This window comes from Thalassophryne amazonica, chromosome 4 (genome assembly GCF_902500255.1).
Source record: "Thalassophryne amazonica chromosome 4, fThaAma1.1, whole genome shotgun sequence".
Lineage (NCBI taxonomy): Eukaryota > Metazoa > Chordata > Actinopteri > Batrachoidiformes > Batrachoididae > Thalassophryne > Thalassophryne amazonica.
The window spans coordinates 35,177,110-35,191,881 of NC_047106.1; the positions used below are offsets into that span (position 1 = coordinate 35,177,110).

The following is a 14,772-nucleotide window of genomic DNA, read 5'->3' on the forward strand; positions in this document are numbered from 1 at the left end:
GCCGGACCAGCAGATGGATACGATAAGAGCACACTGCTTCATTTATATCATGACTGTACGTCTATGACCATGGGTCATCTACAGAGGAACAGGCGGTTCATACAAAAGGGATTCAATAAAATGCGATGTTTTTTATGGTATGTGGTTTTATTTTTTTCCTCCACAGCAGAGGCGTGATGGGGTGCAACATGTTCCAGCTGTTCGCACTGTGTTCGTGCAAACTGTCGCCAGTGTGTCGTGCAAGCCTGTGTGACCGTGTGTCCCTCACGACAGCAGGTGGAATGTTTTGTGGTTCCCCATTTTGTGTTTGGTTCAGAGATTTTCTTGTGGTTTCTGGACCCAAAGAGTGGTGATACAACTCCAAGACCTATTCAGTGACTTGGAAATGTTCATGTATCCATCCCCTAACTTGTCTGAAGAAAACAGGCAATAAACTGATTATTTATAGGTATTATAGCAAAGTGTTATGTTACTTATGCAACCCATCATCTTGGCTTTTATATTTTTAATTAATTAATATTAAGTTGTAAAGATTTGCTTTCAGTTTGAGTTTAAGGAAGATAATTTTAGATTTTTTTTTTTTTTTTTTTTTGGTATTTTTTGCATTTGCATTTGAAATGGCTCTGAAGCCACCAGTGCATGTAAAAACTTGTTTGTTGCAGTGGCACTATGTGGAATTTTATATGCTACATTACTTTTTTTTTTTTTTAACTCGCTATGCATTTCTGACGACCCTCTGAGTTCCTCTCTGGCCGCGTCCGTGTCTCCTGAGCACGCGCGCTCAGACGGACGCCCAGCTGGCGGTGCCATCGCGCACAGGAGTCATAACGCAGTTTGTAATCCGGAGCAGCCGCTCGTCGGAGACAGAGCAGGACACAGAGGAGGAGAGGACAGACCGGACAGAAGCTGTCAGACGTTTTTATCTCATGGGGCGAAGCTTTCAGTGAGGAAGTGCTGCAGGAGGAGAGGACGCGTGACCGGATCAGAGCGCCTTAGGAAGACGGGGAAAAAGACGCACGGAGGCTGGTTTTTTGGGGGGATAGTTCTTTTTCCCTTCTGTCTCATCCTCTGTCATCCATCCAGCGGGCAGCGCGCGCTGATGCCGGGCTCTCCTTGGAGAGGAGAGGTCAAGACAAAGTCACTAATGTGGCTGTAACGGGAGCACCGGCCGATTCGGCAGCATCCTGCTTCAGTTTTTCTCTTTTTTTGTGTGGTTTTACCTGTGGAGGACCTTCAGGTGGATTCTATCTCAACCTGTGAGGATTCTATCTGAAATAATAAGCGGGCGTGAGCGGCTGTGGATGAGTGGATCCTGCAGGGGAGCAGAGACCCATGCACGCCTGGATTCATCAGGACTCCTCAGCCCGTGCTGTAATTAAGAGAGAATCATCTTCGATTTCCAACCTCCCGCTGTTTTGGTGTTACGAGACCGTTTCGAGTACTGGGAGCTGAGGAGGTGATCGGATGCGTGCGCAAACGGCGGCGGCGGCAGCAGCGGAGGCGCGCCGGTTTTAGCGGCGTTTTGTGGCACTTTCTGAGCGCTGTCCCAGCGGATCGCCGGTGCACGGCGGATTGTTGGAGGTTCTAAGTTGCCTCGAGTGGATCACCAGCAAACTCGTTTATGTTAAAAGGTTCCACGCCGCCCCTCCTGGAGCCCTGCGGCGCGGCCATCCCTGCGCGCCGCGCGCCACAATAAAAGTGGATATGACCTCTTATTTGATTTAAAAAAAATAAATACATTCTCAGACCAAGAGGAGGATTATTTGACAGATTTTTTGCAGACCTGCTTTGCCAGGGTTTGGATAACCAGAGGAGGAGAAGGAGGCGCACAGGTACGAGAGTCTCCTTATGTACTTTTAATGGAACGTTTTCGTCCCTCCGTCACCTTTCGCTTTTTGTTCCGTCCTGATCATGCAGGATCATTTCCGAGAGAGTCTGCTTTGTAATTTTAGAAGCACAGAGTTGTGAGAGAGGGAGAGAGAGACAGAGAGAGAAAAGGCAGATGCAGAGAGATAATGGCGCTGGTGTTTTCTCTCGATTTAGAGATGGTGACATCCTAGATTAAAGAGAGGAGGGAAGGAGGGGGAGGAAGAGGAGGAGGAGGAGATGCTGGGAGAGGTTAGTAGGTGGTGGTGGGGGGGGGGGGCAGGATCTGAAAGTGAGAAGGAGATGACTTCAAGTATTAGACTGGGGAATGGGACAGAAGAAGGTGCAAATCAGAGTGCTGGATATGAGGATGATAATGATAAGGAGGAGGAACTTATAGCAGTGAGGAGTTGAGGAGGACAGGATGAGGAGAACAGACAAGAAGTGAGACAGGAGGCACTGAAAGGGACTTGGAACAGTTTAAGATGAGAGAGAAGCCAGTAAATAGTCACATGTTGTTTGGGTCACTGAATGGTTCATGTTATTTGGATCGCTGCTCTTCACAGTTCAAACAGTGATTCCTGCCCATTCCAAATTTTTCATCTACACCTCCCTCCTGGGTTAAGCAGAGGCTTAGTTTAAACTGGGTAGCAGCGGATTAGAGGTTTGACAAGTGGCCTTGACCACAGGGGTTACCAGATCAATCCCTGAGCTGGGAAGATAAATGGCAAAGACTGGTATAGTGTGGTCCAATCTCAGCTCAGCTCCTCACTTCAACAATTCAACTCTCACTTTTGATCCGTTCATTCCCCCTGTTGTGTTGATGGTTTTCAAGTCCAGGTTGTTAATGCCTTTCTCTACATCTTCTCTGCAATACATCCGGGTAGATGGGATGCAGTGTGCCCCAAGTTTGACCAGATTTGGGTCTCTGTCTTGCTGTAACACACGTAACCACAATTGGGCATGAACCCAACAATGCTATGGTGACACGAATTCCAACTAATTCCTGTTTTCTGTTGAGTTGATATCGACCAGGAATCTAATGAGTATTTTGGTGTTTATTGTTATCTCTACTGATGACCCTTAGAAACTATGAAAGTTTGCTCCATGTTTCGATGTTCTGTGATTCGGAGTTCCTGCTTTTGGGTTTTTTCCGAGTTGCTTAGAGTGTGAGTGTGTATGTGAGGTAGTCGGGATTAGATATCTTGGTCAAATTGCGACAAATGATTTGACTGATGTGGCAGGCATTGAGAGACAGTTCAAGAAGCTGAATGCACTTGGAAATTTAATACTGTGTAAATCCCATGTGTAGATGTGATGTCAAATTCACCGTGTTTGGGTTGTATTGTTTCTCTGCTCTATACTGCACAGTGGAGGTGGAACTATAGAAGGGCATCTGTAAACAGATATCTTTCCACACTCTGTTAAAGATGTTTCTGGGAGTGTCTAATATGATGGCACCAGTACTATCTATGCAAGTCTTGACGTTCAGTGTTGCCAGTCACTCATACAACGAGTAATATGTATTTTTTTTTGTGGTTTTGTTTTTTGTTTGTTTGTTTTGTTTTTACAAGACTGGGAGTGTTCGAGATCAGGATAGTCAGGACTGTAACTGGATTGATTAGGAGACATTTGTTTCATACCATATCACCCTAATAGAGCGCTTTGCTCTCAGACTGCAGGCTTACTTGTAGTTCCTAGGGTTTGTAAGAGTAGAATGGGAGGCAGAGCCTTCAGCTTTCAGGCTCCTCTCCTGTGGAACCAGCTCCCAATTCAGATCAGGGAGACAGACACCCTCTCTACTTTTAAGATTAGGCTTAAAACTTTCCTTTTTGCTAAAGCTTATAGTTAGGGCTGGATCAGGTGACCCTGAACCATCCCTTAGTTATGCTGCTATAGACTTAGACTGCTGGGGGGTTCCCATGATGCACTGAGTGTTTCTTTGTGCTTTTGCTCTGTATGCACCACTCTGCATTTAATCATTAGTGATTGATCTCTGCTCCCCTCCACAGCACGTCTTTTTCCTAGTTCTCTCCCTCAGCCCCAACCAGTCCCAGCAGAAGACTGCCCCTCCCTGAGCCTGGTTCTGCTGTAGGTTTCTTCCTGTTAAAAGGGAGTTTTTCCTTCCCACTGTCGCCAAGTGCTTGCTCACAGGGGGTCGTTTTGGCCGTTGGGGTTTTTATGTAATTATTGTATGGCCTTGCCTTACAATATAAAGCGCCTTGGGACAACTGTTTGTTGTGATTTGGCACTATATAAATAAAATTGATTGATTGATTGATCTTACTATAAACAGTTCCAGTTCTGTGATATTTTAGATATATTTTAAGTTTCTAGAATTTTTATATTCATTTTAATCAATTCTAATTTTTATTCTTTTAAAAATTTAAATCATTGTTTTCTGTAGTGTTTATGGAACTCTGTGTGGTACGATGGAGTTTTATGGCCACATTGAATTTTTTTTTTTTTTTTTTTTTTTTTTGGACTTAGGGAATAAAGTCGAAATATTATATTACGATTTTATTCTCGTAATATTACGACTTTATTCTCGAAGTCTAAAAAAAAAAAAGTGGCCCTAAAACACCGTCGTAGTATGGTAATTATGCAATTTAGATGTAGATATAACATATAGGTCAGCTCAAAAGTTTACATACCCTGGCAAAATGTTTTGTATTTTTGTCCATTTTGCAGAGAATATGAATGATAACAAAAACTTTTTTCACTCATGGCTAGTGGTTGGGTGAAGCCATTCGTTGTTAAACAACTGTGTTTACTCTTTAAATCATAAAGACAACAGAAACTACCAAAATGACCCCGATCAAAAGTTTACATACCCCTGTTCTTAATACTGTGTATTTCCCCCTTTAACATCAATGACAGCTTGGGGTCTTTTGTGGTAGTTTGTGGGCGAGGCTCTCTGATGATAAAGCTGCCACTGAATATGTCTTGGACTTTATTTACATCAGTTATGAATTTTAATTTATTTTCATTTATATAGCACCAAATCACAACAAAGTTGTCTCAAGGCGCTTCACACAAGTAATGTCCAACCTTACCAGTGAAGAAATACAAACAGTATGGCACTCTATAGTAAATCTGCATGTAGACAGTTCTCAAAAACTGAGTGACTGTGCAAGAAGGAGAAGAGTGAGGAAAGCCACCAAGACAGCCCAGAAGAAGTTATAGGCTTCTGCGGATGTGATTGGAGAAATTGTGCACTTCTTTGTCATTGCAGAGCTGTTCAACTGTCAAGCACAGACGCTGGACTGACTTTAATATAGAGCTCCTCCTTAGAGGATGTATTAATTGATCTGGTGGAATTCAAATGAGAATCAATTAAAAATCAGCAAATCAATCTTTTCAACCCAGCACTATTTATTTATTTATTTATTTATCTATTTGGATCCCCATTAGCATCTGCAGTATAACTGCATCAGCTACTCTTCCTGGGGTCCATTCATGTTTTAATCACAGTTTCAGTACAATAACATAATAGATTTCCATTAAAGCCTGTAGATCATAATGAAAATTCATAATACATTCAGAATAAATTCATTCATAATCAATTCATAATACATCACAATACTTCAACCATTTGCCTCAGATAATACTTTTTAAGTTCCTTTTTAAAACCAGGTCCACTGCTCAGTTCCCTTAACTTTAGTGGTAAATGATTCCATTCTCTCATGGCTCGAAACATCACTGTCCGTTGACTCTGGTTTGTTTTACATTTAGGAAAAATGAAACACAGTCCTTTGGCATGCCTGGTTGGATAAAAATGAGTATCCTTACCAAATGGCAGTTGTTGGTAAAGGACAGGACACTATTTTAATAATAGTCTTGCACTGTGCTCTGCACAAGTGTAGTATCGAGGAAAATGCACGTATGGGATTGGGGCTTGGTATTAAAAGAACTGGATCAGGGATAAAAAAAAATGCAACAACATTCCAAGTTGAACAATTTCATTTTGCGCTATGATAAATCTGATTCTACTCTGATATTTATACAACTCTACTTGAAGTTGCACCAAATGCAGTTCCGGCAGAGTAAATTTTACTCCCCAGAATTTACTGACCATGCAATGGCACTCACCTAACCTCTGTCCTCCTCTGCTGGTCGGTGGTGTAATAATATTCAGAAATCACTCTATAAGTATATACACCTATTTAATGGTTCCCATTGTTTGCATGCTGCACATTCCCACCAGTAATCGCACAGTCGTCTCAGGTCCTGTTTGCACTTCCCATCATCATACCGCAAATTGGGAAGCCAATCAGATCCACTCTGGAAAAATATTCGTTTCCATTTGGGCGAATGTTGAGTGCGAATGTGATGGAGGGAGCCGCTCAGGGAGGATGATGGGAAAGCATTGGGTCTGTTGGAAAGGTGAGTGGAGAAAATAGAAAAAAGGTGTGCAGGAGAAGCTGATAGAATGAAATAAATTGGGAGGAACAGAATGCAGGAGAGGCAGCAGACATGTGTTGAAGCCGCACTGAAATGATCTCTTAAGAAAGCCGGAACGCGGAGCTGGAGGCCACGTCTTGAATAATCTAAGAGGGCTATTGAGGAGGCGTTTTATGCTCTCATCTCTTGCTGTGTAATGGTTGGCAGAAAAGGAAAGAAAGTTATTCAGCTGTATCAGCTCAAATTTGCCTGGTAATTTTTTCTCATCCACACACTCCCCAATTTGCATCTTGATGGGGTTTTAGAGGGACTTTAAAACATGTAAACATGCACCTGCTGGATTAAACCTACAGACGTGGACCGGGAGGAGTAATCGTTTACTGATTTTGTAACGTTGTGTCTGTGTGGCTTAGTTAAAGCCCTCATTTGCAAATGCATCAAAGAAAGAATACTTAAATGTTTCTGTTCATACATACATTTTGAAACAGGTTTGAAAGATCTTTTTGAAATGTTATAAACAGCATTGTTTTTCTTTTTGGACTTTGTTCTGTAGTGCAGTAAAAAGTGGACAGGAAACATATGTGGAAAGTCAGCTACACACTCAAACCTGGGGATTACAGACAGTCAGGTCCATAAGTATTTGGACGAAAAATAATCACTTTTACAGCCAGTTTCTTATTGTCCAATCAGGGGATGGATACATGTACATTTTCAAGTCGCTGAATATGTCTTAGTCTTCATTTATCTCAATGGGTAATAAATATAAAAAGTATGGTACTGTGTGGTAAATCTATCTGGAGCAGAGAAGATTTAATCCAATAATACAGATTAAAATCTAGACTCAAATAAATTGGCTGCATTTCTGTCTGAAGCAGATAGTGCTTTACAGTGATGCCTCACATTAACACACACCTGCACATACACTCAACAAAAACATAAACGCAACACTTTTGGTTTTGCTCCCATTTTGTATGAGATGAACTCAAAGATCTAAAACTTTTTCCACATACACAGTATCACCATTTCCCTCAAATATTGTTCACAAACCAGTCTAAATCTGTGATAGTGAGCACTTCTCCTTTGCTGAGATAATCCATCCCACCTCACAGGTGTGCCATACCAAGATGCTGATTAGACACCATGATTAGTGCACAGGTGTGCCTTAGACTGTCCACAATAAAAGGCCACTCTGAAAGGTGCAGTTTTGTTTTATTGGGGGGGATACCAGTCAGTATCTGGTGTGACCACCATTTGCCTCATGCAGTGCAACACATCTCCTTCACATTGAGTTGATCAGGTTGTCAATTGTGGCCTGTGGAATGTTGGTCCACTCCTCTTCAGTGGCTGTGCGAAGTTGCTGGATATTGGCAGGAACTGGTACACGCTGTCGTATACGCCGGTCCAGAGCATCCCAAACATGCTCAATGGGTGACGTCCGGTGAGTATGCTGGCCATGCAAGAACTGGGACATTTTCAGCTTCCAAGAATTGTGTACAGATCCTTGCAACATGGGGCCGTGCATTATCCTGCTGCAACATGAGGTGATGTGCTTTGACTGGCACAACAATGGGCCTCAGGATCTCGTCACGGTATCTCTGTGCATTCAAAATGCCATCAATAAAATGCACCTGTGTTCTTCATCCATAACAGATGCCTGCCCATACCATAACCCCACCGCCACCATGGGCCACTCAATCCAGAACACTGACATCAGAAAACCGCTCACCCACACAACGCCACACACGCTGTCTGCCATCTGCCCTGGACAGTGTGAACCGGGATTCATCCGTGAAGAGAACACCTCTCCAACGTGCCAAACGCCAGCAAATGTGAGCATTTGCCCACTCAAGTTGGTTACGACGATGAACTGGAGTCAGGTCGAGACCCCGATGAGGACGACGAGCATGCAGATCAGCTTCCCTGAGACGGTTTCTGACAGTTTGTGCAGAAATTCTTTGGTTATGCAAACCGATTGTTTCAGCAGCTGTCCGAGTGGCTGGTCTCAGACGATCTTGGAGGTGAACATGCTGGATGTGGAGGTCCTGGGCTGGTGTGGTTACACGTGGTCTGCAGTTGTGAGGCTGGTTGGATGTACTGCCAAATTCTCTGAAACGCCTTTGGAGACGGCTTATGGTAGAGAAATGAACATTCAATACACGAGCAACAGCTCTGGTTGACATTCCTGCTGTCAGCATGCCAATTGCACGCTCCCTCAAATCTTGCGACATCTGTGGCATTGTGCTGTGTGATAAAACTGCACCTTTTTGATTGGCCTTTTATTGTGGGCAGTCTAAGGCACACCTGTGCACTAATCATGGTGTCTAATCAGCATCTTGATATGGCACACCTGTGAGGTGGGATGGATTATCTCAGCAAAGGAGAAGTGCTCACTATCACAGATTTAGACTGGTTTGTGAACAATATTTGAGGGAAATGGTGATACTGTGTATGTGGAGCAAAACCAAAAGTGTTGCGTTTATATTTTTGTTGAGTGTACATACCAGGGTGCAACCATGCAATTTGTTAAACTGTACACTGGGAGCAATTTTGGGATTAAGGAGCTTGTCCAAGGGTTGAGTTTGTGGTCAGATGGGGACTTGAACCAAGGATCTTTTGGTCTCATATTCACTGCTTCAATCTCTAGATCATCACCTTCATTGTGTCTTCTGGCAAACTGCAGCTGAAATTTTGCTTTTTCTGTGTCAGTCCCATTATGAAGCTGTACAACACAGGCCGTTTTAAAAATGATGTACTGTTCACTGTTAGCATGCATGCTAGCAAGCCTTCTTTTGAAACAAACTTAGGCTGACCACACGTCCTTATTTTCCCGGGACAGACCTCCAAAAATGGGCTGTCCCTGGAAATGTCCGTCTGTACCTTTCCAGGCAGAAAATAGAGGATTATGTTGAGCCTGTTTTAGCCAACAGAGGGGGCTGGCTGGTCAATCTAGGATAACACTCTCCAGAAGAGTAATAGAATAAGAATCTCTTCTTCTACTCGTACTTTTCTAGAGTAGCTTGTCTTGACTTAGTTGTCCAGTAATTTGTAGGAAAAAAGTTGTTTGTTGTGTAAAATTTATTCAGAAAATTGCAAGTGTCAAGTGAATCTATAATATCAGCACAAACCATAAGGTAACCATTTATGCATATACCTTTTATTATTTATTATTGTATTTTACCTGCTGCCATTGGAAATAAGTGTTTTATACTTTATGTGTTATTTGTAGTGATGTTTGTATTTTCCATGTTTACATTTTTATCAAATTAAAACTATGCCACGACAACCATTTAGAAACAGGTGCGGAAGTGACATCACTCAGAGTTACAGGGTATCTGTTCATGTTTGTGATATGAGGCTCAATAGCATGCATGCTAATATCATAATAATGTGAAAGTAACTAAAATATCTTACATGTTTAAATGTAGACATATTATGAATAAGCACCGTAAAACAAAACCCAATTAAATAATTTAATGTCAAAACTGACATCTTACTGTACTTTTCATGTTGCATGTGTGATGCGCAGTATGCACTTCTCAGTCTGAACACCATTTCTGGAAGGGCATTCTATGCTTCTGGTTCCAGAACGAGGCTCTGAACCTGTTTGTTGGGGGAGACAAAGTTAAATAGACACGATAAAGGCAGCCCATGTAGCAAAGGTGTCTGTGAGGGAGCATTCAAAGGTGCAGTCCAGAAAATAATGTAGAGGGTCAAAACACTGGCTGTCTTCATACCAAATAAACTATTCCAAAGGCACCAGGATAAACTCATTGGACACAGGATGGTAGGGTATCATTTCTTAAAATACATAAAACTGTGCAAATTTGAATAATATTTCTACTTCTAGATTATGGCTCTGTGCACTTCTGGAAGTCTTGCCCAGTAGCACAATTCTGGTCTCAATCGGGAATAGTTCAGGTTTGTTGGGCTGGGGGTCAAGTGATTAGTGCAGTTGTTTCAAGCGTGGAATGTTCTCAGTTCAAAGCCACCCCTACTGTTGTGAAAGTGTAGTGACACGGACCCACAACAGAGGGCGCAAATGAACAGACAATAGAAGGAGTCAAATTTGAACACTTTACTGTTGTGAATGCCACAACCATACACAGCAGATTATAGAATGATACAAAGTCAATGGATAAAGGTGTCGTGTGGGTAGGCTCGACGATAGGAGACGTCCGTCTAGAGAAGAACCGGAACCACACGATTTCCTCCGCCACCGAACCCGAAGGATACTGGAGCCGCCAGGTCCCGAGTCCCTCAGGTGGCCACCGTCTCCGCGTGTCGGATCTGGTACTGCTGGCGAAGAGCAAAGACAGTCAAGTGTGGGTGTATGTACACCCAGTAACAACAACGGTGGGAATTCCACCTCCACCTCAAATCACACACTCGTGCAGCTCCTGTTTAAGCACTTATCTGGAAAAAGTGAGAGGCGAAGACATCGGCACTCTCACAAACCACCAATCAGCTGACAAGGCACCACAGGACAATGGCTGCTAACAGAGCACACGTAAGTTATAATTCCTTTAGTATGGCAGATAATATTACCTCCTTAGAAGAACGATATCTCGGCGACGTGGTGGAGGTGTCATCCTGCTTTTATCCGGAATGAAGTGCAGATGATCGGTGACAGCTGTCACAGTTGATGAGTGACAGCTGTCACCTCGGCTGTTCCTGTGAGGCGGCAGCGCCCTCTAGTGCCTGAAGCCCGCACTTCAGGCAGGGCGCCCTCTGGTGGTGGGCCAGCAGTACCTCCTCTTCTGGCGGCCCACACAACACCTACCCATTCTCCATGTAATATGGCATTGCGTCAAGAAGGGCATCCAGGAAAAAACCTGTGCCAAATCAACATGCCGATCCACCTCAGCTCTGCTGTGACAACCCAGTGTCAAACAAGAGAGAAGCCAAAGGGACTCACTTTCACAAATTGTTGCAAATCTGAACAATACTTATACGTAACAATACTACATCATGGCTCTGTGCACTTCTGTAAGTCTTGCCCTGTAGCACAGTTCTGATATGGACCAGGTTCCATTCAGGAATAATTCAGGTTTGCAAAAATTGCAGAACCTATATACGGCAGTACTTCAGCTTAGATGTGTCAGTCAAAACTGTGATTAAAGGCTTCAGACAATTTTCAGATTTCAAAGTGGGCACTGGCCTTCTTAGGGCCCCTTCACACAAAGTATGAATGTGGTTGAATTGCGCTTGAAGCAGGAACTGTATGCAATATGTGTAAAATCGTAGCTGCCTCTGATGCCTCGTACACCTGTTGCTACAACTATTTGCAGACACCAGTGGCTGAAAGACAGAGTGTGCCCTGTGAGAGCCCATTCGATCCCTCTATAGGTGGTGATCCCTCTATAGGTAGGTGTTGGCCAAATTCCAGGTGACACACACAAACAGCTAACACAGCTCGCTTGTTACTTAGAAAATGTGTAGCCATTCACGCTATTAGCAAGAACACAGTCAGACGATCACTGTTGAGCTGGATGTGAAATTTGTCTAAGTGCCCAATGACTGTGGGATGCACAAAACAAAACACACGTGGTGCATGTGTCTCGCACGTGTGTGCGTATGTTGCTCCCCCTGCTCCCCCCAACACATATGGCGTGCCAGGGGGGCACATTTGCATAAACTGCTTATATGTATGTACAGATCTGATCACATGGGGGCTGGACAACCAAGTCTGGCGCACAGCATGGGGAGGGGCCTGTCAGCTGATCGCAGCACACTGACAGCTGGATGACAGCTCAGTGCATACATTAAAAACACAGAAACCACCGCCAGGACAGGTATATAAAAAATTATGACACTATCTACATATGCAGCTACATAACAAATAAGGAAAATGAATGACCACATAACACAGAGACACACTGGTCTGGGTGCTGAATGGACGGGGGGTGGGGGTGGTGGTGGTGGTGGTGGTGTCTGCTCTCAGCGGCTGCTATTGTGATCTGTACTCCTGGAAGTCCCAGCTGGAGAACATATACCGTGTTTTGATGGACGTGTGTCTGTGTGTGTGTGTGTGTGTGTGTGTGTGTGTGTGGTTGCTGTCCTCATATGGAAATACATAAAAAACATATATCCCTTTTGCAACGGGCTGGAGAGCATTTGTCAGTTCATGTGAAGCGCCTTGGGGCAACTGTTTGTTGTGATTTGGCGCTATATAAATAAAATTGATTTGATTTGATTTGATTTGATGTGGACATGCAGCAGGCGATCTGAATGTCACGTCTGTCACGACGTGCCACAGGACCATATGACAAGCCAACGGTGTGACAAATACGCCACTTTCAGTCATGTATCAGCAGAAATATGCTGTAACAAAAGCTGTTTGGTCAGTTATCATGGCGGTTTTTTCTCTTTTTAAAAAAAAATGCTATCTGCTTGTTGATTTTAGCCATTTCACACTTTTGTTATAAGACAGCGATTGTAGCGCAGTGGTAAAGTTTCTGTCTGGTAATCAGAGCTTGCAGGTTCAAATCCTGTGAGTGGCATTTATTTTTTATTTAATGGCGGGGTTCTGTATGAGTCGTCTACTCCCTTTTTATTATTTATATCAACCCAGTGATATTCATGAATTATAAGGCTGGTTTTTATTTTATTTTTCTCCATATCAGCGGCGCAATGTGATGCACCCATTCCAGCTGCTCGCATGACACCATCGCAGAGGGTTCATGCACGCCTGCCTGTCGGCCCGATGTTTTCGTGGTTCACTCATACGAGCTGTTCCGCTGTGATTCGCCCTGATTCGTAATTATATGTGAAGGGGCCCTAAGTTTGGGAATGGTTGGTCCAGGGTTACAGCTTAATCTTTCTGAAACATTATGCAGCATAACTAAAGTATTAAAAAGCTGGTGGTGCCTCGGAAAAAACTGATGCAAGCAGGCAGCGAGTGATGCAACACGATTCAACCCGTCAATTGAATTGATGCATACTGAATGAATCAATGCACTCGCATCGCGCACGTTTGTATCTAGATAGATTCGTATCAATTAATTTTCACATGCCTCACATCAACTATCAGTCATCTAATGACACGTATCGTATCAAGTTTAAAGAAGAAACGCTATTGAGCAGTACATTGTACAGGTGTACAGTGCATGTTGAGTTGCACTAAATTGAAAAGGTAATGTTTAATATTTGCTCCCAGCATGGACTGTACGAGGTCTGTTAGAAAAGTATCGGACCTTTTTATTTTTTTCAATAAAATGGATTGTGAATTTTTTTTTCATGTGTGCTTGCATGAGCAAACCTTGAACCTTCGTGCGCATGCGTGAAACTTTTTCACGCCTGTCAATTGCATCATTTTCTGGTAAGCAGCCTTTGTGTGAGGTGTGTGTCGTGCGCTCGGTGGTTTTTCATTCCAAGGAAAAAGACGGAACGACTGGAGCAGCGCCGCATCATATTTTGCCAGAAAATGGGTGACAGCCAGGTGGAAATCATTCGGATGATTCAGATGGCTTTCGGTGACTTTTCAGTCGTGTGACTTTCTGAGAAATTGTGGAAGAGGTGGGCATGTCACAGCATGTCCTGTGAGACTTCAACACAGAGGCGCTTTTGCTCCGCCGAATTTCACAGCCACTCTTTTCATGGCCAAATCTTCTTTCACAGTGGAATGTACCGAAAAGTGCTGATGTCCACCTCTTCCGCAGTTTCTCGGATAGTCACACGACAGTCCCGTATCACCACAGCGTTCACTTTGGAAATGATCTGGTTGTTTCGGTGTGTTGATTGATGGCCGCCCGGAGCGTGGCTCGCTCTCCACCGTTGTGCGGCCGTCTTTAAACTGGTTGTACCGCTCCTTAATTTGTGTGATGCCCATAGGATCGTCACCAAAAGTCATCTGAATAATCCGAATGGTTTCCACCTGGCTGTCGCCCAGTTTCTGGCAAAATTTGATGCGGCGCTGCTCCAGTTGTTCCGTCTTTTTCCTTCGAATGAAAAAACGCTGAGCGCACGACACACACCTCACACAAAGGCTGCTTACCACAAAATGATGCAATCGACAGGCGTGAAAAAGTTCACGCATGCGCATGAAGGTTCAAGGTTTGCTCATGCAAGCACATGCAATTCAAATCCATCAGGTTTTTGAAAAAAATAAAAAGGTCCAATACTTTTCTAACAGACCTCGCATGTTTGCTTATGGCTGCACTTACACCTTAACATTCATATTAAAACTCAAATACTGTCTGGGGATTTTATTAAGATTGATTACTGACCTTGCAGTATGTTGAATGTGGCCATCGGAGAATGCGATCACTTTTTATAACCACGCAACAAGGGAAATAAATTTCAATCCAGTATGTGTATTGGGGCTGATGATGCCGGCTGTGGTGTAATGAGCTCGGCCTTGAATTCTCAAAATCATTCTGACATTTCTGTTACAGCCAGCGCTCACACTTTGTTCTGGGTTCTGGCTGTAGGTCCTATTTGGGTTAAATTCTCATTTCAGATATGCTGCACATGCATTAACACATCGCACTCACAATGACTAAT

The 14,772-nt window shown here is 43.4% G+C and overlaps 1 protein-coding gene across 2 annotated transcripts in view; it reads left to right on the forward strand.

Annotated features, from left to right (window-relative positions):
- Window positions 1-1,039: 1,039 nt before the first annotated feature.
- The window catches only part of zgc:172282 (leucine-rich repeat and fibronectin type III domain-containing protein 1-like protein), an 844,427-nt gene continuing 830,694 nt past the window's right edge, over window positions 1,040-14,772 (forward strand). The window contains exon 1 of one of the 2 annotated variants that reach the window (XM_034169381.1): window positions 1,040-1,832. The gene's annotated coding sequence lies outside the window, so the exon portion shown is untranslated. The remainder of the gene's footprint in view (window positions 1,833-14,772) is intronic. The other variant, XM_034169382.1, reaches the window with a different exon arrangement.